This window comes from Symphalangus syndactylus, chromosome 18, assembly GCF_028878055.3.
Source record: "Symphalangus syndactylus isolate Jambi chromosome 18, NHGRI_mSymSyn1-v2.1_pri, whole genome shotgun sequence".
In the NCBI taxonomy this organism is placed as follows: Eukaryota; Metazoa; Chordata; class Mammalia; order Primates; family Hylobatidae; genus Symphalangus; species Symphalangus syndactylus.
Genome location: NC_072440.2, coordinates 38,271,732 through 38,294,460, shown reverse-complemented (window position 1 = coordinate 38,294,460; position 22,729 = coordinate 38,271,732). Strand labels below are relative to the sequence as shown.

At 36.6% G+C, this 22,729-nt stretch overlaps 1 protein-coding gene across 1 annotated transcript in view; it reads left to right on the top strand.

Annotated features, from left to right (window-relative positions):
* The window catches only part of ZSWIM6 (zinc finger SWIM-type containing 6), a 221,674-nt gene that overhangs the window by 102,648 nt on the left and 96,297 nt on the right, over window positions 1-22,729 (top strand). The gene's annotated exons all lie outside the window — the stretch shown is intronic.

Below are 22,729 nucleotides of genomic sequence, written 5' to 3'. Positions count from 1 at the left end.
ATGTCATTAATTACAGCAATACTAACTATGGTTAGCAACTTACTAACTGTAGTAAAGCAGTTCAAACTATTGTGCCAATATGACATTTTTAATTTTCTTAATTGTTTATTGTTAATCTAGTATCACTTAGGTTTGACTAGTATAATATTGCCATTCAGGGTGTTCTTAAATACTGAACATTCTCAGTTTCCTGCTGAGTATGAAGGTTCATGAACAAAAGCAATTATAATTTATACTATGAGGACCATATAACTTAAAGCTGGCTTAGCATATTATTTCTTTCCTCATACATCCTATTCAGCTACCCCTTTCCCCCATTCAGTAGCTCATTCAGTAACAAACATTGTCAGAGTTTACAGAAAAAAATTACATCTTTAATATGGAATGAATTGCTGATGAAAGATAGTCATGTTTGAAATATGACATTTAACATAAGTGTACAGATTTCCCAGTAAAAGAACAATTCCAATAGTATGGATTTACTAGCAGCTGTTGAAAATTTAACACCTCTTCTGCTTTCTTCCCCCACCTCATGACGACCTAATGTAAAGCTATATTCAGGAGTAAGGAATCTAGAATATAAAGTAAATTGTATTAGTAATTGCAAGTCAGAAACTTATATTTAGTTATCTGACTCTGAGTCATGATTTTTAGTATTCTGTGTGCTGTTCATGTGTGCCTTCTGTTACAGACAACACCAGGGAAGAGACCTAATAAAAAGTCTAATATTCTTCAAAGAGAATAATTGAGAATAATGCTACTTAAGAGCACGTAATATCAGAACAAACAGGCAATGAACAGCATATAATTCTGTATCTTATGCAGAGACATTAAATATACATATTAGTGAGGTAGCAGATGCTTTGGTGCTGAAATTGACATGTAAAATAGTACGCTTTCTCTGCAGGGCTCTGCTCCAGCCAGCACTCCTTTACATGTAATGAATAGCTAATTTTAGTCCTATGGTCCATAGGAGACTGATGGGGGACTGCGAGGAGGAAAGCATTCCAACTCCAAGAACAGCAGGATGTGCTGAGATGTGCTTTTTAATGGGAGAAACATTTTATAACTCTTGGGGGTAAATTTATAAAGACGGTTGTGCATGTGTTTTTGTATTTAAATTAAGGAATTATTAATACAGTTAGACAGCCAGGAGTCTGGCAGCTATATTGCAAAAGGGAAAAGCAGAATTTGTTGACTGGACTGAGCTCAGGAATATCTTGCACTTTTGAGAAAATTCCTATTAAACCTATCCTTTGTCCAAATGGAGCAATTAATCAGAAACAGACATTTGAGAATGTATTTAGGTAGTTGAAATTTCAGGCTGACTTTTTAAAACTAAACTTTGGCTATATATAGGAAAAGGCAAATGACTTTTATTCTTCTGCCTCACATGGAGGTTCCCTTGCCATTTGAGATTTCCCTATGTTCATAATTCATTAATCCCATCTATCCAGTCAATATCTGTTGAGCATCTGTTGTGTACCATTATGTTCTGGGAGCCAAAAATGAATAAAATCAATCTACACCCTCAAGCAGTTTATAGTCTGCTGGAATGACAGACTTAAAAATGCTTATAACTAAAATATTTTATGTGCAGGACTAGAGTTTTTAAGCTAAAAGGCTGCTTTTTAAATTGTGAAATATAAAGTACATGTAGAACAATGCATAAAACATGTCAACAGTTAAACAGATAGTTATGGGATTATACTTTGTGTATTTTTATGTTTCCTTCTTTTATTCAACATTCTGTGGTTCATCTGTGTTGCTTGTAGCATCATCATTACTGTAGCATAGTTTGTTCTACTGTTGGTGGACATTAGTGTTGCTTCCAGTTTTTGGCTATCATTAACAATGATGCTAAGAGTGTTCTTGATTATTTGTCTTGGTATATTTGTGCACGCACCAGGAATATATACCTAGGAATGGAATCGTTGGGTCATAGAGAATATACGTAGCTTCTAAGTTTACTAGATAAGTGATTTTTCCAATTTAAAAAGACCTTTGAAAGGTTTTCTACATTGATGGTTTTTAAAGTTATCTATTTTCTCATGGAATTTGGTTTTCTCATGAGAATAAGGTAGGAATGCTTGTATGTTGCTAATATGTAGTTCAAGTGCCCTTTCTACCTAATCTGGATTGCCAGGAATATGCTTGAAATGCCATATCATAACTTAGTATTTTACTGTGGTAATTGGAATAGTCTTTGACACATCAGGAAGTATGGGAATATGGGAAAGATCTTTGAGAGTGGAAACTATGCCACAGTTTTGTTTAGTGCTAGGTAGGAAAGGTGAAAAAAAAGCACGAGAGTATATTAAGTATACAAAAAGCTTAGTGGTTTTAAAATGTTAAGCTCACATTTGGAAGTGTAATTCTATTTTATTCTCTTTCCTAATGGAGGAAGAAAGATGACTGATTTGGTAGGGTAATCTTGTTTGAAAAATTGACAACTCTGGCATACGGCCCAGATCTCTTTTCAGATTTTGTATGAAAAAGAAAAATGGCAGCCTCTTAGTGCTATTCATTGGTGTAAAAAAAAAAAAAAAAGATATGGTTGAACCTAAGGGTGAAGTGGTAACTCTTCATATAGTAGGAGAGTAGATAAAAAGAGTTAGTGGATATTTCACATAATCAATGTCTCTTACCTTCCCAGACAGGAGAAAGAATGTCATGAGTATTAGAATAATTAGCAGAGCATTAAAGATACCAGGGACATTTAACTTACTTCTTGGCCTCCAAATTAATAAGAAATATGAAGGATTAAATAAACCTTGCTTTTAAAAATACCTTTTCCCCACAGGTCTGTGTGAGAACTGAATTTACAGAGTGCTTGGAGTTTCCTTTTGCTATTCAAAACATGTTAGAGCATGAATGTTTGGGGCGTTCAGGCCCTAAGCTATGTTGGTTGAGTGAAAGGGAAATTTTCTGTTCTATTCAACCAATTCAGTGAACATTTAATGCGTGCCAGCCATGTGCCTGGTCCTGGTAGGTACTGGGGACACAAAGATGAATAAAACAGCTTACAGTCCACTGGAACAGACAGGCATATAAACAATTCACTATAGTGTTGTGTGCTAAGGGCTATAATAGCAATCTGCAGAAAGTACTTTGGTCCACAAAAGAGACAACAAATACTTTTTTGTGTGTGGGGCTGATGAGGTTCTAGGTGACAGTGGCCTTTCACTGTGTTGAGAAACTTGAAATAGATCATACAGGTGACTAGGGACTTACAGAGAGAGGAGAAGGGGCATATTTGGCAGAGGAAATTGCATGAGCTAAGAGGTTTATATTGTTCCTCTAGATCAGAGATAATCTACATGAGATTATATTATGTATAAAAATTAAAATCTCATGGCAGTTTAGGCAGTGAGTCAAAGTTCGAAGTTGATAGACTTGATAGCTTTTCCTTTTTTCTCTCAGCCAAGGATTGGTAATTAGGCAGACTCAACTTGAGCCTGTCCTGGATGTGAGGATAGCTTTATGGTTAGACTCCAGCCAGTTCATCTCCCTTCCGTTAGAGCTACTTATTAAATGCTTAAATATAAATCATCTGTGTTTAGGAGCGATAAGGAGGAGCTTAATAAGCTCAATCCTTGCCTTATAGGGTGGTGATTTTCAACCCTTCCGCTATATATTATGCACAATTGTAAAAAATAAATGTATGCATTTGAGTATTACTATCAGAAATAAAATAATGGTGGACATAACCTTAAAAATTACCTAGTCTGTCTCCTGCATTCCTATATGTAGGAAATTAAGGCTTAATTGGTTAAATGACACAGCCCATCTTGTAGCCTAGGGCCAGGTAGGGATGTGGAGTGTACAAGGGTTCTCTGACTGCCCAGGCTTATTCCTGTGGTTAAGACTCAGTTTCTATATGCCCATGGTTTAAGTATACCACAGGTTAGCCTTCTCACATTTACTGCAATTATGGTTTACAGAACTTACCTGTTTGACTGAGTTAGAGGCAACATGGTATAGCAGAGTCCAGTGAACTGCCACCTAGTAGTGTTTGGTCTAGGTGCTGCTGCTGGCCACACAGAAAGCCAATCCCTGAGACAATAAGTATTGCCAGGGAAGAAGACTTTATTTGGGTGCTACTACTGAAGAGATAGGAGATCAGTCTCAAGTCCACCTTTCTAATGGACTAAAATTAAGGGTTTATGTAGCAGAGAAGAAGTGTAACCATGTGTGGGAAAATAGGAATTAGCAAGGGGTAAGGAAGAGGAGTTGGTCAACAGAAAGCAGGTGGTCAGTTAGCCAGTCGTGGTGGGTGAGGGGTCTAATGTCTCATTATTCAGATGTGGTGATCTGGTTAAGTTTCAGTTCCTTGAGACTATTTGGGAGTTCTGATGGTTGGTTTCTTGAGAAAGGAACTCAAGATAAGAAAATTTTAACTTTCTCAAGTTCTAAGACTGGGAGGGTCAATTTCTGTGTTTATTCAAAAGAAACTGTAAACGTCAGTTCTGTGGGACAATTGGGCCAGTTTCGGTCCCACCCTTTTTGTTGATCAATTCATCATTCAATAGGGAATCTGTCTTGTCAGTCTTTCTGGCTGCTTCATGCTTAGGTGGGGTGTTTTGGGCAGCTCCATACCATGGATGAGGAATCAAAGTTTAATCTAATACGTAGATTTCTTCTGAAGCACAATCTTTCTCTCTCTAGTCCTTCACTTCCATCAAAGACATCACAGCAGGACCAACCTACCTGCAAAATAAGCTTCAGTCCCATATACTTGGCCTGATTAGTCATGCGAAATGCAACAAGAATCATTATCTACACAGGCTCTCCTAAATTGGCTTTGCTGGAACCTATCACAAGGCCATTTCAGTCAAAGCCCTGGGAAAATGACCAGTTCCTCCAGCTGTGTCCTGTTATAAAAGAAAACAGTTTCTCATTGAACTTATGCAAACAACCACATTACAGTAAATTAAGAATATTCACAAATAGTTTGTGAATTCTGGATAAATTAAGCAGAGGGAGAGAAATGTGCCTTAAATTCTATTTATAAGAGTATACTGTACTCCATTGTTTAAGGCTATAAAGAGCTCAAGAGAAAAAATGTTCTCCAGACTGAACAATCAGCAATGTTTCAAACAAACAAAACTCATTAAAAATTATTTCAGTCTTCCATTAGTTCAGTGCATTCAATCAGCTCCTACTCTGCTTCATACTAGGTTAGCAATCTTTATGAACACACCAGCCTTTCACTTAGTGTCCTGTAAGTTTTCTCTCTAGTCCAATGGCACACTCTCCAAAGTTATCAGAAACCTGTATTCAAGAGTCTTTGTCATGAACTGCCCCAAAGAAGCAAGCGCTGGACTGTGGCTGATTATAAGCCACTTTTTGAGAAGAAGCAAAGCAAAACAACAACTGTGGATTAGAAAGACCTTTGGAAATCCATAAATACACAGTTGATAAGGAAATCTGGTTATTTCTGTGGCATACAACAATTTAGCGTAATAATCATAATCATTATAACAACCTAAAGACATACCAGAATTTCAGGAATCACATTCAATTCTGGAATACATACTAACAACACAGCTATATAAATATAACTCAAAGAAAGTTAAACACCACTTCAGATTTGAAGTCCATCCTGTATAATTCTAACATAACAGATAAGCCTAGTACAGTTCTCTTGAAGTTCAGGGGACCCAATATCCAGAAAAAGTTAGTTTGAGGTCAAAAAGACTGAATTTAGAACTTGAAATTTTGCCTTTGGAAAAAGTTTGTCAAATGTCAGAGGTTTACACTTGATATCACAAAATAGGATCATTGGTGTCCATAAAATAGTCATTGATTTAGCTAAAATGATAAAACAAAAGCATTTACTCTTTGACAGGTAGGAGACTCAGTTTCCCAAGCAATAAGACATAATAAAGACAGCATGAGGCCAACCATGTCTGCCTCTCCTTCCTACTTTTTTCCCCTGCAGTTTACTTGAAAAGTAAACAAAAATGTTTTATATTCATTACACAAAAATTTTATTTGAAAGAGAAAACCAACTTTACCTTTGCATGGTACATTATTAATGTTATTAAAGTTAATTTTAATGAAACATAAACAAATCTAATTTTAATCAGTTTGACTGTAAGGTAAGACTTTCATAAACCTTTTTTAATACTTTATAATTTTCTGTTAAAGAGCAGGTCAGTGCTCCAAGAAAATCCTGTTATTCCGACACAGGGGCCTAGATGTTGGCCTTGCATCAGTGTGTTTTTGATATTAATGTTTAATTTATAGAAAAACTCTTAAGTAACCTATTCCCTCAAAATCAGCCCTTACAATCTCAAGTACCCACCTCTTCTGTGATACTCCCTGGGCCTAGAGGGATTGAATAGCTTTAATTTTTTTGGCCATGTGTCTCATGAGAGCCGTACTTTTTGTGTACTTCTCCCAGGTTTGAAGACGAGGCTTTGAGTAGTGTCAATGTTCAAGATTTAGCAGGAGTGGGTACTTTTTTCAGACCCACGAGTTAAAGCCCTGTAACTTAATAGCACAAGGATTAGTTAATAGGACATTTATTCTGCAGAAAGCCCTATCATTCTAACATGTCACAAATTAAACACGGTGATTTGGTGTCTAGTAGTTGCCACCTGCAACATTTCAAACCACTGTATTAAAATAGTTTATGCAATACTCATTGCAAATGTCTAATTGCTAGCATTCTAGTGACAGAATTGTGACCAAAAGCGTCAAAAATGTGATAGGTCCTGTGCCAAACTTATCAAAGTAAGACAATTAACTTTTCTCTCTGTCATTTAAAAAAATGTTTAATGCAAATACCAGTCTTGGAAATTCAGTATGAAGATAAGTGAACCATACAACAAAACAAGGACAAAGTGAGAACAAGCAAAACAATAATTTCTTTACAGCTATAAAAAGAGCATCATCATACATTTCCAGGATTGGCTTCTAGATACAGTACTGACAACTGATTAGGTAACTTTCACCATCAGAATCCTCAAATCAGTGCAACATTTATATATATTTTGTTATAAAGTATACACCTAGAGTCCCAACAGTGATAAAAGGCTTGGGATAAAAAAATCGTTGGAAAGTACAAAGTCTCACATTTTTATTGCTACTTAATCCAAGTGAATGTTACTTAATTTTGATAATGGTGAACACAACTAAAGTTTGAAAGCAAATGACAAATTGTTGGAAATGCAGAGGAAACAAAATGACTATAGAACCAAATACAATCCTTCCATTAGAAACTGAAAAACATCATTGGTTTCATACATGTGCATATGTGTAAGTAAAACCCAAAGAACAACAGCAGGTAAATGAAAATTGAAAGCAAAAGTAAATAGAAAATGAACCCCCAATTTTTCTCATACTCAAGGTAAAAAAAACTTTACCTTGGGGGTGACAGTGTTATCCAAAGCCTAGAAACACAAATGATGGATATTTTGTTCCTGGTATGCAAATTAATGTATTTAAATCCACCAATAACACTATACATTTTGTGCAATTAAGGCATTGACTTAAGGTACGTGACCAGTAAGTACTTTAGCGCTAGTACTATCTATGCAGAATAGCAAATGTAGTATGAAACAAAGCAATGCAAACATTTATCACATTTACATGTACTCAGTACCTTCTTTTTTTTTTTTTTTTTTTTTTTTTTTTTGAGACGGAGTCTGGCTCTGTCGCCAGGCTGAGTGGCGCAATCTTGGCTCACTGCAACCTCCACCTCCCCGGTTCAAGTGATTCTTTTGCCTCAGCCTCCCGAGAAGCTGGAACTACAGATGCTCTGCTACTCCCAGCTATTTTTTGTATTTTTAGTAGAGACAGGGTTTCACCATGTTGGCCAGCATGGTCTCAATCTCCTGACCTCGTGATCCGCCCACTTCGGCCTCCCACAGTACCTTCATTTTTAAAAACAGTTTATGTAGACTACTTCTGAAAACTGAGATATTAGACAAAGCTAGTCGTCAGTTCGTTGCTAACTACTTTATCATCTGTGAATATCAGATGTTCACCTAAGTAAGAATGTTAAAATTAAATACATTGGGCATTTTCACCAATAACTCAGAAAATTCAGGCATTTTCATTAAACCAACAACATTAAATTAATCTTATTTATCAACAAAATCACACTAAGATCATTTTGATTTTGGCTGGGTTTATAGTTTTATAACCTTCTGTGCCAAACCACAGCACCTCAAAATATCTAGCAGAGACAAATATAAAACCCAGACAAAAATATATACTAACAATACTGAAGACATTTCTTTTTTTTTTTTTTTTTTGAGACAGAGTCTTGCTCTGTCACCCAGGCTGGAGTGCAGTGGCGCAATCTCGGCTCACTGCAAGCTCCGCCTCCTGGGTTCACGCCATTCTACTGCCTCAGCCTCTCCGAGTAGCTGGGACTACAGGCGCCCGCCACCACGCCCAGCTAATTTTTTTGTATTTTTAGTAGAGATGGGGTTTCACCGTGGTCTCGATCTCCTGACCTCGTGATCCGCCCACCTCGGCCTCCCAAAGTGCTGGGATTACAAGTGTGAGCCACCGTGCCTGGCTCTGTTTTTATCTTACAAAAATTTTAAAGCCAGTTCGTTTATTAAAGATTTACTTAAGTCACATGAACTTGGAAAATGCTTGGATGTATTTACTTAATTTATGAGTGCTCTTTTATTTATAAGCCAATTTGGTAGACAAAACATAATAACAAATGTACATACACATAAACACTTCTAAACATATACACACACACATACACACACACAAAGTAAGCTTTTACTTCAGAACCCTAGCCATGCGATAGCAATACCAACTCACTGGTCTACACACATGTTCAAATGGCTAAACCTTATTTGCACTGATAGGTAATCCAGTGAAGGCTATAAACCAAAATTTTGGGTAAAGCAGTTTCCATAGGTGTTTGATTTTTAAAGGCCAAACCCCCTCAGACTCCAAAGAATTCTGGGGCCAAACACAGCACAGAACATCATGTAATAAGCAGGCCCAACCCTGCTTAGAACAGCAGCATGAAAGCCTAGATACATGGAACTCCATCCCGCTTTCCTGTTCAACAGCAAAATGAGAAGTTAGGAGAGACCTAACTTATGCAGATTCCAAGAATATTGGGGCCAAATGGTATTAAAAAAAGTCAGTTTATCAAATTCTGATTTCCCATAACTATGTCAACACAGAGACAAACAATTACTGAAACACAATCCAACTGCTGCAGCAACAGACAAGCCCCAAAAGTGTCCAAACTGAAACAGAAAGGTTGCTTTCCTCTCTCAGTCAGTTGGGCTTGTTCAACCTGCAAACAGAAATTCCTTCAGAATTTCTCAGAGGAGCAGATCCAGCTGCTGGTATCCACAAAGGACACTCACCCATCTCAACATAGATGACAGATTTCAAAGGCTGTTTTTTTCTAGGCAGTCAGGCAGCAGCATGGCCAAAGAGAGAGACCAAAACCCACCTCCAGCCAAAAAAAGGTCAGGCAACTTCTTAGGAGGGCTTCTAACAATTCTCCTGGCTTGCAGCAGCTGACCGGCAAGCAATGTGTTCAGGTCAGGGAATCAAAATCTGTTACTGACATGCTAGAGGTTTGTTCTAGGTCTTGGCAACTAGCTGCACAGAAAGCCAATCACTGAGACACTGAGTATTGCCAGGGAAGAAAGCTTTACTCAGGTGCTGCAGCTAAGGAGATGGGGGAGATCAGTCTCAAATCTATCTCCCTGATGGACTAAAATTAAGGGTTTATATAGCAGGGAAGAAATGTAACCATGTGTGCTAAAATAGGAATTAGGGAGGAGTAAAGAGAAGTTGGTCAGCAGGAAGCAGGTGATCACTTAGGCAATTGTGATGGGTGAGGGGTCTGGTATCTCATTATCCAGATGTGGTATCTGGTAATTACAGTTCATTTGAGACTTTCTGGGAGACCTGATGGTTGGTTTCTTGAGGAAGGAACTCAGATAAGACAGTTTTAACTTTCTCAAGTTTTAAGACTGGGAGGATCAATTTCTGTGTTTATTCAAAAGAAACCATAAACATCAGTTCTATGGGACAATTGGGCCAGTTTCCATAATGCATTAGCATCATAGCCTCTCTGAGTTTCCTATTTTCCAAAGGGGGAAAATAATACGTATTTTATTGAGTTGTAAAACTTTCAAATGTGAAAAGCACTTAACACAGTGCATGACTCTTGTCACCCATGTCTTTTCTTCTTTATATATTTGGATTTGTGAATCAAGTGAGATCATAAAGATCACTTTTCAGAATATCACATTCTATACAATTGAACATAGGCCTATATTAAATTAGTTTCCTTCTCGTTCATTATTTCATTTTCTTCCCTGTAACTGGTTTGTTGAATAACAATGCTACTTCATTAAAATGTTTAGCAAACTTAATTTTTCTTTTTATCAAATACAATAGTTTTCTAGTATATGAGATAATGTATATAAATATATACGTATTCTGTTTGGGGGAGGGTAGATGATAATGGTGTTGCTACGCATTCTGAAAGGATTTGCAACCTGAGAGAGACAGACTGGTTCTGATCTGATGCACTTAGTGTCAGTACAATAAACACACTGAACCAAGAAATATATGGGGATATGATAAGAATATTTATTTGCTATGCAGAAGACAAAAGCATATTTTAGGAATGAAGAGAAAGGTTAAAGCCATAGTTGGGAGTGGAAGTTAAGACTAGCCTTGACTAGAAATACTGAAGTAGTCTGAAAAAAATCACAGTTGCAATGGGAATAGAGAGTAATAGGTATATATAGGATATTTTGACATTTTTAGTTGTAATGCTGCCTGCAAGGAGAACCTGCTGGCAAACCTCACAAAATGGTAGCACTATTGCCCTGGTAGTCCTTGTAACCAGAGCATCTCCATTCCCACTTTAAAGCCCTTTGCCCATCCTATACAATTCATGTTGGGCATTTACACCTAAGAATGTTGACTCCTGGTAAGTGTTTTGTATAGTCCTGGGTTCATCCTAATAATAGAAGAGAGCAGTAATTTAGAAAACACCTACACCAGTAGAATGCCCGCTATTTTATAGTGACACTGGTTTCTCATCCTATTTCTCTGAAGCTGAGAAAACCATTTATTTTTGTTTGAGTTCTTGGCCCAATTTTTTGCTTAAAGAGGTCACACATTGACTTTCATGTTTAATATTACTGAAAGGCATGTAATGAAGCATTCTTTATTAGGCTTATAAAACTTTTTTAGCAATTTGTTTTTAAAATTTATTTCCAGAGTTTTAATATTTTTAAATTTATTGTTTAGGGATGGGGTCTTACCATGTTGCCCAGGCTGTCCTTGAACTCCTTGGCTCAAGCAGTCTTCCTGCCTCAGCGTCCCGAGTAGCTGAGATTGCAGATGCACACTATTGTACCCAGAAATACTTTTTTATTTAATTGTTAACAGCCTAGGTTTGAATAAGTCCATATGTACCACTTCACAATTCTCTGGTAAAATTATATCAGTCTGCACCTCAAAAGGTATTTGGTAGTTTGGTTCTACTGAGATTTTGTTGTCATAGTTCCAGAAGTCACATGCCCAGCAAAACTGGGATTGACAGTATACTGTAAGACTGACTGTACAAAGCTTGATGGGGCACCCATTCCATCACTTTATGCTCTTTTCCCCGCTCCTTGTAAGGGTGGGTACTTTAGGACAGGAACAAGAAGCAGATGGGAGGCACTCTGAGTGAAACACCTGTTCCCAGTTGATCTCCAGGTGTGACCAGGCAGTAAGCTAATAAGGAAGGATGACTGAATGTATGAATAATCAGTCACCTCACTGCTAGCTTAACCAGAAAGACACAGAGATGGGTTGGGGCATTGAACAATTTTGGACTGACCCTTCTGAATACAGTATTTCAGTGGAATGAAAGAATAGTTTCCTTTTTAGGAAAATTACGTGTTCCAAATTGATATACTTCTGTCACCACCTCTCAATCTCTTCTTAGAAATTCAATATAATAACAATCCAGGAGCCTCTTGAGCCTTTCAACATCCTCAGCCCACTTTTTCCGTCCTGCCTTTCTTTCTGCCCTTCTTGAATAATCTTTCCCACTCATTTTTCCCCTCCAACAATCTGGCAGTAGTAGGAAAGGTGGGAAGAAGAATGATGATTTGTTCAAATTCTTCTTTGCCCCACACATGAAATGGGTACTGCTGAAGGCAGTGAAAAATAGATGACTGTGGGTGGTTTGTTAGTGACTCATCAGTCTTCCCATTCTGCTGGGAAAGGGAAGGGCTGGGACCAGATGGGAATGCATTCCAGAGACTCTTGCTTTAAATGATTTCTCATTTATATGATTTATTTAAAAATAAATAATTGCTAGGCCAAGTAAGGGCCACAAAAAAGTATACACTTCATTGAATTGCCACGTTTTTCCTAGAGTGGGTTAATAAAGCCTTCTGATAGGATAGCCACTGGTGGGGATTTTTTTTTAATCATTTCCTGGTGGTGAATTTATGATTATACTTCACTGTACTATGAATGCTTGATCTACATAATCAAGATTAGTATTATTGTTACTAAATATTTACAAGACTCCAAATTAGTAAGTAGTATACAAAACAAATACCACTCTTACCCTCATGAAATAATAAACAATGATTTATGAAGGTAAAGCTTGTGGCAGGGATAAGCCTGTGCTCAATGTAGAAATAAATAAATGAGCATAGGGAGGAGGAACCCCAGGAACATTTGCCATGGTCATTTTGGGAATACTCGAATAGTCAAGTGTATTTCTTAGAGCTATCTGTAATTTTACTTTATTAAATTGAGGTTTATTTACTTAAGGATAATGTGGTTCCAAGAAGTCTGTTTCCAGGGTCTATAGTTTGAAGCTCCTTTTACCTTAAAAGTATGTCCTGACCCCTGAAGACTGACCATCTGGCTAGTGTGGTGGTTGTCATTGTGATCAATAAAGACAGCTTTGATTTATGAGCAATTTATCCTGCTTACAACTGCACAGGAGAGGCAGTGGTTCATATTTTGGCTCCTATTCAGCTGGGGGAACTTGAGCTCCCTTAGTTCTTTCAGAAAGCCTGGCTAGGAAGCTGGCATCATGGCAGGAATGTTTTAGTTAGTTTCAGGAAGTCATGATACCAATGTCAGAGTAATTCAACTGACAGAATAACTACTTTTTATTTTTTTTAAAATCCAAATTATGCTTTAAATTATGATCCTATTTAAGTATATTATTTAAAAGTTAAATATGTTATTTAAACATTTCTAAATTTTAAGAGCTTTTTATGAATAACTTGGGGCGTTTGAAGACAGATGCATAAAATACTTCAAAATCGGAAGACATTTTTACTTGAGTACTAAGTTAACATTGGTCTGGCTATAAGGGAGGCAAGAGTATTCATGATTATTTGAGGCAGTTCAAATAGGTTTATCTTTTTTATCTTTCCCAGCATAGACAAACTTCTTGTTTTTGTGAAGGGAAAATACTTTACCCCAGAATGGCAATAAAGATAGAGGAAAGGTTCTTTCTTTTAAATGGAGAAGGCAGATTTCTCATTAGACTTTATTAATTAGTGAAGCTTGTTTTACTCTATAGATTCTGAATGGGTGTTAATACTTTCTGCATTGGTATTTAGAAATTGCTGTTTTCTAGATTCATTCAAGAAAGATGAATGTAACCTTTTAAGTTTGGAATTTACAGAGATGGAAAAAATTTTAGCACCTAATAAATTGTTTATTTGTCAGGATGTGCTATAAGTTAAAAGGTGAACCTCTTCCCTTACCTTTTAGTAGTTACAAATATATATGTAATATATATCAAAGAATATTTAAGTATGTATGAGTTATAAAACAAAACAATACAAGGAACACTTAGTACCCGCTACTCAACCTTAACAATGTAAGGTTACTGGTACTCTTGGAGCCTTTTGTGTGCTTCTCTCAGATACCTTTACTTCATTTCCCATTTCCCACCCACTGCAGAAATTATCCTGAGCTTTGAGTCAATCGTTTTCTTGCTGTTTTAAAGAAAATAATTTCCCACTGAGTGTCCTGTTCCTTTATATACTGTAACCTGTTGCTTTTTTCTAGTTTTTCCACTTAAAAATACTATATTCTGAGATTCATCAAAAGGTTGTGTTTATAATAAGTTCATTTCTATTCATAGCTATATAGTATTCTATATGAATATATTACAGCTTATTGAATCTGCTGCTGGTGGATATTTGGGTTACCAGCTTTTTATTACAAAAATGCTGTGAACATTATTTTGCATGTCTCTTGGTGCACGTGTGCAAGTATTTCTCTAGGGTCCTCCTGCCATTCTCATGGTATGAAAAAATCCTCTTAATCATTAAATCAAAATATTAGGAATATACCTTAAGTGACCCTGTAGATGTTTGTGGCTTAGATGTTTGTACCTTTTTGTCACAACTAAGTAACCATATCAGATTGTCTCTTTTTAAAACTTTTTATTTTGAAATAATTTCAGATTTATAGAAAAGTTGCAAAATAGTACAGAGAGTTCCCATATACTCTTTACCCAACCTCCCCTAATGTTAATATCTACATTACCATTACCTTGGTACTTTCATCAAAACTAAGAAATAACATTGGTACAATACCATTAAGTAAACTACAGACTTTATTCAGATTTCTCCTGCATTGCCACTAATATCCTTTTTCTCTTTGAGGATTTAGTCCAGGATACCGTATTGTATTTACTCATCATGTTTCCTTAGTTTTCTCCAGTCTACAACAACTTATCTGTCTTTCCTTGTCTTTTATGACCTTGACACTTTTGAAGAATATTGGTTAGATGCTTTGTAGAAGGACCCTCAATTTGAGTTGTCTGATGCTCTTCTTATGAATAGATTGAGACTGTGTGATTTTTGCAGGAATACCACAGAAGTGATGGCGTGTACTTCTCATTGCATCGTATCAGGGAAGTACATGATAGCAGCATGATATATTATTGGCTATGCTAACCTTGATCACTGGCTCATTTAAGATGATATCTTCCAAGTTTCTTCACTTTAAAGTTACTATTTTTGCTTTTCATGCTTTTTTTTTCCTTTTTTTAGTTTATTGTTTTTAATTGACATAAAATTGTATGTATTTTACCATGTACAACGTGCTATTTTGAAGTATTATATACATTTGGGATGACTAAATCTAGCTACTTATATATTACCTCATACAATTATCACTTACAGTGGCGTGATCTTGGCTCACTGCAGCCTTGACCTCCTGGGCTCAAGCGATCCTCAACCTCAACCTCCCAAGTACCTGTGACTACAGGCATGTGCCACCATGCCTAGCTAATTTTTGTATTTTTTTGTAGAGATGGGGTTTTGCCATGTTGTCCAGGCTGGTTTCAAACTCCTGGGCTCAAGCAGTCCACTTGCCTTGACCTCCCAAAGTGCTGGGATTACAGGTGTAAGCCACCACACCCAGCCACTTTTACCTCTTAGCATTTTTCAAGAATAACCATGCCTTTTTTTTTTTTAAAAAAAGTTATTATTAGAAGGGAGTCACCAAAGTCCAGTCTACACACTGGGAGGAGAGCTTTAACTCCACCTACAGGAGGAGGAGTATCAAATAATTTGTATATATATGCTAAAATCACCACAGTTATTAATAAAATATTGGGGGGGAAGGTACTTTGAGGCTATGCAAATATTCTGTTTTTCTTTAAAGCTTCACCCACTAATTTTATTATTCATCAGTGAATCTTTTTTGCAGCATTATTACTATGTTATTCTAATGATTATTTTTATTTCCCTCATTCCTTCTACATTTATTAATTGAAATTCTTCTGTGAGGAAGTTGTGTCCCTTCCCCCATTTATTTATTCAATACTTTATTTATATCAGTATGGTCTCATAAATGCTTATTTTATTCTTTGAGTTATAATCTAACATTGTCACTATTGATTTTGTTGCTCAAATACTTGCAGCTTGTTTGTTGGCAGCTCTTTCAGATTGGGAGAGTTCCCTTAATTTAATTTTATTTTATTTTATTTTATTTTATTTTTTGAGACGAGTCCTCACTCTTGCCTAGGCTGGAATTCAGTGGTACAATTATGGTTTACTGCAGCCTCAATCTCCTAGGCTCAAGCGATCCTCCTGCTTCAGCCTCCTGAGTAGCTGGGACCACAGGCACATGCTGTCACACCCAACTAATTTTTAAATTTTTGTAGAAATGGGGTCTCCTTATGTTTCCTAGGCTGGTCTTGAACTCCTGGGCTCAGGGCTCACGTGATCTTCCTGCCTTGACCTCCTAAAGTGCTCAGATTATAGGTATGAGCCACCGTCCCTATCCCTAAGTTTTTTTTTTTCGAGATGGAGTCTCACTTTGTTGCCCAAGCTGGAATGTGGAATGCAGTGGTGCGATCTCGGCTCACTGCAACCTCTGCCTCCCAGGTTCAAGCAATTCTCCTGCCTCAGCCTCCCAAGTATCTGGGACTAGAGGCATGCGCTACCATGCCTGGCTAATTTTTTTGTATTTTTAGTAGAGAGAGGGTTTCACCATGTTGGTCAGGCTGGTCTCGAACTCCTGACCTGAAATGATCCACCCACCTCGGCCTCCCAAAGTGCTGGGATTACAGGCGTGAGCCACTGCCCCCAGTGAAGGTTTTTTTTTTTTTTTGCACCTCCTTTCTGGCACCATCACATTCTCCAGGTTCATCTTGTAGATTCTTTGTCCCAGTCCTAGAATCAGGCATTCCTTTAAGGAGCTTTGATTCCCTTTCTTGGGGAGTAGTATTGAGAAACCAAGATCTGGGTGTGTCTTTTTTAAAAAATAGGTATTTGTCTTGGGGGAAAAAAATAGCTTTCCTGTGTTAGATTTAAATAGTTTATCCTCAAAGTCATTTTATTTTTGAAAGAAAAGTAATTTATAAAAAAATAGTTTTTTTCCTTGTTAATATTAGCAGTAGTAATTTAAGATGTTACCACTCATATATTTCTAGTAATAAGTAATTTTAGAATTTTCCTTTTCTAGTTCATGGCACTTTTGTGGAAAACTTGAAAAAGTCCATTCATTTCCTGTAATGATTATTTTCTATCTGGGGTGCAATTGAGAACAATGAAACAAGGACAAATGAAGGGCCTGTGAGGCTGCCGAGCAAAATTCACCAATATCCCCACACTGAAGCTTAAGCCTGAACTCAGAAGAAAATCAGAAAATCTCGGACTTGTACTCGGACCTCATTTACACTTATTTATACAAAACTCTAAAAACAGTGGTTATCTGGTTTCCAAACTCCTAGAAGATTTAAACCAGCATTTTAGAAGAACCAGAGGGATGCATCTATTAAGTAAGATGTCAGCAATGAGAAGGGGCACCTGACTTCCTCAAGGAAGGAGAGAGGGAGCAGATGGAGCACTTGGCCAGCGGGGCAGTGCAGATCTCTATACTAAAGGACTGGTAGCCCAACTTAGTGAGGCTACTACTGGGAGGACCTAGTACAGTAAATTTGTTCATAATGATAACTTTGTGTCATTAATCAAGTGTTAAGTTAGATTCCCTGCCTGCCATCCCCCCTCCGCTGTCCCCCCGCCCCCCACCCAGTGTTAACACTGTTTAGGAAGCTAGGGAAGTGTTGATACATTTTCAAAAGACTTTCATCACCTGGTAAAATGAAAATGCTGGTTTCAAGAATAAACCTTTCCTCAGTTATTCAGGCTGAACCTTTTATTCTTTAGAATTATCGAGAGGTGAAGTTTTTGCCTATTTGGTACTACTGTCTGTAAAGTCACAATCTTGAAAATCGGATCCTCATTTAATCTAATTATGCCAGCATAGTCTTCCCTTAAGGTATCAATCTTTTATTTCTGATTTTCTCCCTTAAAATTATATCATTATAGGGCTGTCATTGTTACACTAGGAGAAATTTCACAGAAAGATTTTATATATTGGAGACCTCAAAAAGAATATGAATATAATTTTCATATATTTATTTAGAAAAAATCTGAAACAAAATTTGTTTTAGGAGAATCATCAAAGGGAATTAAGTGGGATTTCTTAGTTTTTAAGATAATATTTTAAGGCTAATACTTCTCTAATCTGGCTAGATTTTTTACTTTCTTGGTTAACAAAATGCTGAATTTTGATATATTAAAAAATACGTAAATGTAGACTTGTCCTCCTAATAGACCGGCAGAGCTGCCCCCACCAAGGAAAAAAAAAGAAAACAAAAACCTTATTCTTAGAGTAACTGCAGATGTCCCCAGCTAGTTTATAAGTGGTCCAGGTTGCATTTACAGCTGCTGGGGAATACAGCTGCCACAAGAAGTGATTCTCTTAGCCTTTCAAATGAGTTTCTCCTGCTGTACATATGTATATAAAGGTAACTTTGATAGCAGAGTGAAGGATAAGGGAAAGAGGCAAGGTACAAATGTGTTCAGTAGAGGTTGAAAGTGTGGAAAGAATTTGAAAGAATAAATGTTATGAGGAGAGAGAAGTGAAAGAGAACCAGTTAGACCAGTAGTAAGATACAGCTGTAGCTGTCATTTATTGTATCTTTTCTTCTATCATATTTTACAGTACTAACATTTATAGGTTTCTGAAGCAGGGAAATCAATTTCTGTTGAAGATTAAACCTTTTCCAATTTCTGACTATCTGTCTACCTTAGAAGAAGCGAATTCATTTTAACCTCAAGTAGCAGGGTTCATACTGTGCCAAAGAAATTAGTTTGAATTATTATGAAACATTTGATGAGCTAATGTGTTCGATTTATTCATGTATGGCCATTTCCCTTTTCCTCAAAATTCTGGAGCCTGAAAACTAGCCATATAGTTCAGTTCTCAGGCAGTTTTCTTTTTGTTGTTTTTGTTTTTATTGAGGAATTTTCCTTGATTATATATCCAATATATTTATATTTTAGGCAAGTAAAGTATCCTTTGTAAACATAACAGTTGTGATTGACTAAATAAGTGGCCCCTCTATCTTTTTTTTTTTTTTAATTTTTTGAGACAGAGTTTCACTCTTGTTGCCCAGGCTGGAGTGCAGTGGCGTGATCTTGGCTCACTACAGCCTCCGCCTTCCAGATTCAAGCAATTCTCCTGCTTTAGCCTCCTGAGTAGCTGGGATTACAGGCGCCTGCCTCTATGCCTGGCCAATTTTTTTGTATTTTTAGTAGAGATGGGGTTTCACCATGTTGGCCAAGCTGGTCTCGAACTTCTGACCTCAGGTGATCCACAAGCCTTGGCCTCCCAAAGTGCTGGGATTACAGGTGTGAGCCACTGTACCTGGCCCCATATATCTTTTGATTAGTATCTGATGATACTGAAGTACTGTGTTTTTGTCTGCATTTAATCTGTATGTTATTTTAGTTTTATGATGAAATAGGGCAATAATCAGTCATTGAATCACATACATTATGCCAGTTAGTTCTCAAATTTCCCCCTCTTTAATTCCCATTAAAAACCTCTTCTAGAATTATTCTTGTTTTATCATTTGATGCCCCATATTATGTGGACTATATTTAAATCATCATCTATTCTCAAGAATGGATAATAATATAGTCTCTTCGAGGTTGGATACATATATTTGCCTCTGAGTATGTAGATGCTTGGATAAGTATTCCAGTTACCTCTAAATGACTTGAAATATACCAAATATACATTTTTAAATACAATAAAATTCTTAAAATGCATCCTCAAAAGTATTTATTATAAACCAAAGAAAAAAATAACTTGAGGCAAAAGTCTAGGTTTTCACCATGCATTTTGACTATGAGTATATATATTTTGGCTGCTTTTGACTTACTTAGAATCTAAAAATTTTAGAGTTTGAGGATCTATGAGGAGATCTACAAGAATGCCCTTAAATAAATGAGTAGGTAACAGAGATCCTAAACTTTGAAATACTCTACATAATTTTGTGCATATTTGGAGGGGAACATCTGTTGCCCTTTTTCAGATTCTCTAGTGATCTACACTCCCTCCCAACCTTCTGAAAAAGAAGGTAAGAGACCACTGATCTAGTCCTTCAGCTTTCTTTTGCAGGTATACAGATGAGGCCAGTCTGGACGCCCTGGCTCATGCCTGTAATCCCAGCACTCTGGGAGACTGAGGCAGGTGGATCACTTGAGGTCAGGAGTTGGAAACCAGCCTGGCCAACATGGAGAAACCCCGTCTCTACTAAAACTACAAAAATTAGCTGGGTGTGGTGGCGGGCCCTTGTGGTCCCAGCTACTCAAGAGGCTGAGACAGGAGAATCCCTTGAACCCATGAGATGGAGGCTACAGTGAGCTGAGATCATGCCACTGCACTTCAGCCTGGGCGACAGAACGAGATTCCCTCTCAAAAAAAAAAAAAAAAAAAAAGAAGCCGAAGACTTGAGGTAAACAGCTAATTAGTAGCAGAGCTGGGATTAAAGCTCAAGTCTCTTTCCCAGGTCAGTTCTAATTCCATTTATACTACCATTCTTCAGACACATATTTGATTCTGAAGCCTAAGCCACTCTGTACATAATTGCTACTTAATTAGCACTCTTTCACATTTGAAACCATTTGGGTTTACATTTCTTGTTAAAAAAGAACAGAAGTCAAAAATTTGGCAGTGATTCATAGTTATCTGTTGTAAAATTTATTTTAAATCCTAAAGTTTAGCAACATGAGATAATCATTATTCATAAATAGCTTTATTTAACAGTTATTTGATATTGAAAGGAAAATTGTAGTTAGATCCCTGGGCCAGTAGCTGATTTTTTTCTATAACGTTGTTATCAGTATCCAACAAACATGCTCTTTTGGGCTAATAAAATGGAATATATCTGTTCCTTTATATTATAGACGCTTTGCTTTCAGAAGAAGTAAGTAAAAACACATTTCTATTTGTGTATAGTAGTGTAGTGTATAATATTAGTGGAATTTTTGTGAGATTTTTGTAAAAGTCACACTTTAATCAAGGATGTTATCTACAATAAGAGTTTAGTTCTTAGTCACAACTCTTTCATATGTGCATCATGGGCAAGATACATAGATCATTTGCTTTCAGACTTTGCTATCTTGCAGCTTCTCACAATAGAACTCTCTGGTAGAGTATTCAGATTTCATTTAACCTCGTATTAAATAAAAGCTTTACATTTTTGTTTATTCGTTCACTCAATAAGTATTCATATGTCAGGCACTGTTCTAGGTACTTCTAAGTGCCACCAGATCTTAACAGTCTTTTTTGCATATAGCCATGGATCTCTGTTGTTGTATTATAGAATAAAGTCCAATGCAGTACTTTCATGTTAGACTCTTTCAGGTCCTCCTGCAAAGGGAATTTGAGCTTTGCCACTCAAGTTTTAAGGATTTGGATATAAAATATTGTAAACACTTTCTCAGCCATGTGAGTCAAGAGTGTGTGGTATTCTGTTTAATCAAGTATTAATAGGTACTTCTGGTTGAGAGTATGCCAGATAAAGTTTTGACTGTGCTGCAAATAACAACAGCATTGGTGTATTTTCTTTTGTCTGGCATTATAAGAAGGTTGACTTTCAACGATGTTTACCTTTTCCATTAAATACTTGATTCTTTGGTTCTTTCATAGTGGAGGAGGGATATTGATGATGCGGCATCTCCAGCCTTTCAGCCATACATGTCCAGGTAGTCTTGAACTCCTGGAGAAAAATCACAAAATCCTTTCAGTTGGCTCATGCTGATTGATGATTCTAAACTCAGTTGAGCCCATAGTTCTGTTTATCAGCTCTACTGCTTATCCTGAATTATGGTTTTTTTTTTTTTTATATCTTACAGCAGTTATTCTAGACCTTTTGCTAGTAAATAGAGCTCATTAGGTGTCCTGTTACTGTATGAGTTCTTACAGCGGTTACCATTTTCATGTGCTTTTGAATCTTCAAAAGGTGGTGAAAATTAATCCAAACTTGTAAGACCTTGGGAACCCTTCCCTCTTCCGTTAACACACATAGAACATGGCTTCAGAAATGGGAGTCTGTACTGTAGTTTCTCTTCTTTCTAAAATTTACATTGTATTAGATATTATCTCTTCTTACTTATTTCCAAATCCAACTTAATCTGTCTTGTTAACTCAAATTGTCCAATAATGCAGTGACTTCTCAGAACTGGAACCCTGTGTTATTCATGGATGCCTCCCGGGAGACTTGTATATTTCCTGTTATGAAGTAGAGGATTAAGGAAGTGATTGTTGAGTAGTCATAATATATAATGTTCATAATATATAATAATAAGAGAAAGAATACATCCTTTTATGTAGCAAAGACAGACAAGATGATCCATAGGTTTCATTCCGTTTTTTAATGGGTTTTATTTTATGTTTCTGTATTATTTATTCTATATTTTATTATATTTTGCATAGATAATCCCTACCTATATTTATGTATTTTGAGATTTCTTTATACAGCTGGAAATTTTGCCAGCTATGTAGAACACAACAAAAAGATATAATGCCCTAAGAATCTCACTTTCAGGCAGATGAGTAAAAATTATGTTGGTAAAAATTAAACGCTTACTTGCTTTTGTATTTAATTTTGAAGTTTTTAAAAAATTTCCCCCCAAATGGCAGTGACACAAATGTGACTGCAGCTATTGTCATATTTATTCTTTCTGTCTCCCCTTTCCTGAGCCAAAGCCACCAGGTCATTTGAGATGACCATTGATTCAACCCTGTAGTAGCCAGGGGAGGTCAAAAGTCTTCTGCTATATAAGTGAGTATAGCAACTACCACCCCATATCTTGTCATAGTTGGCTCTCTATTACTGCTGCCTCCTTCCATAATTTTTTAGAAA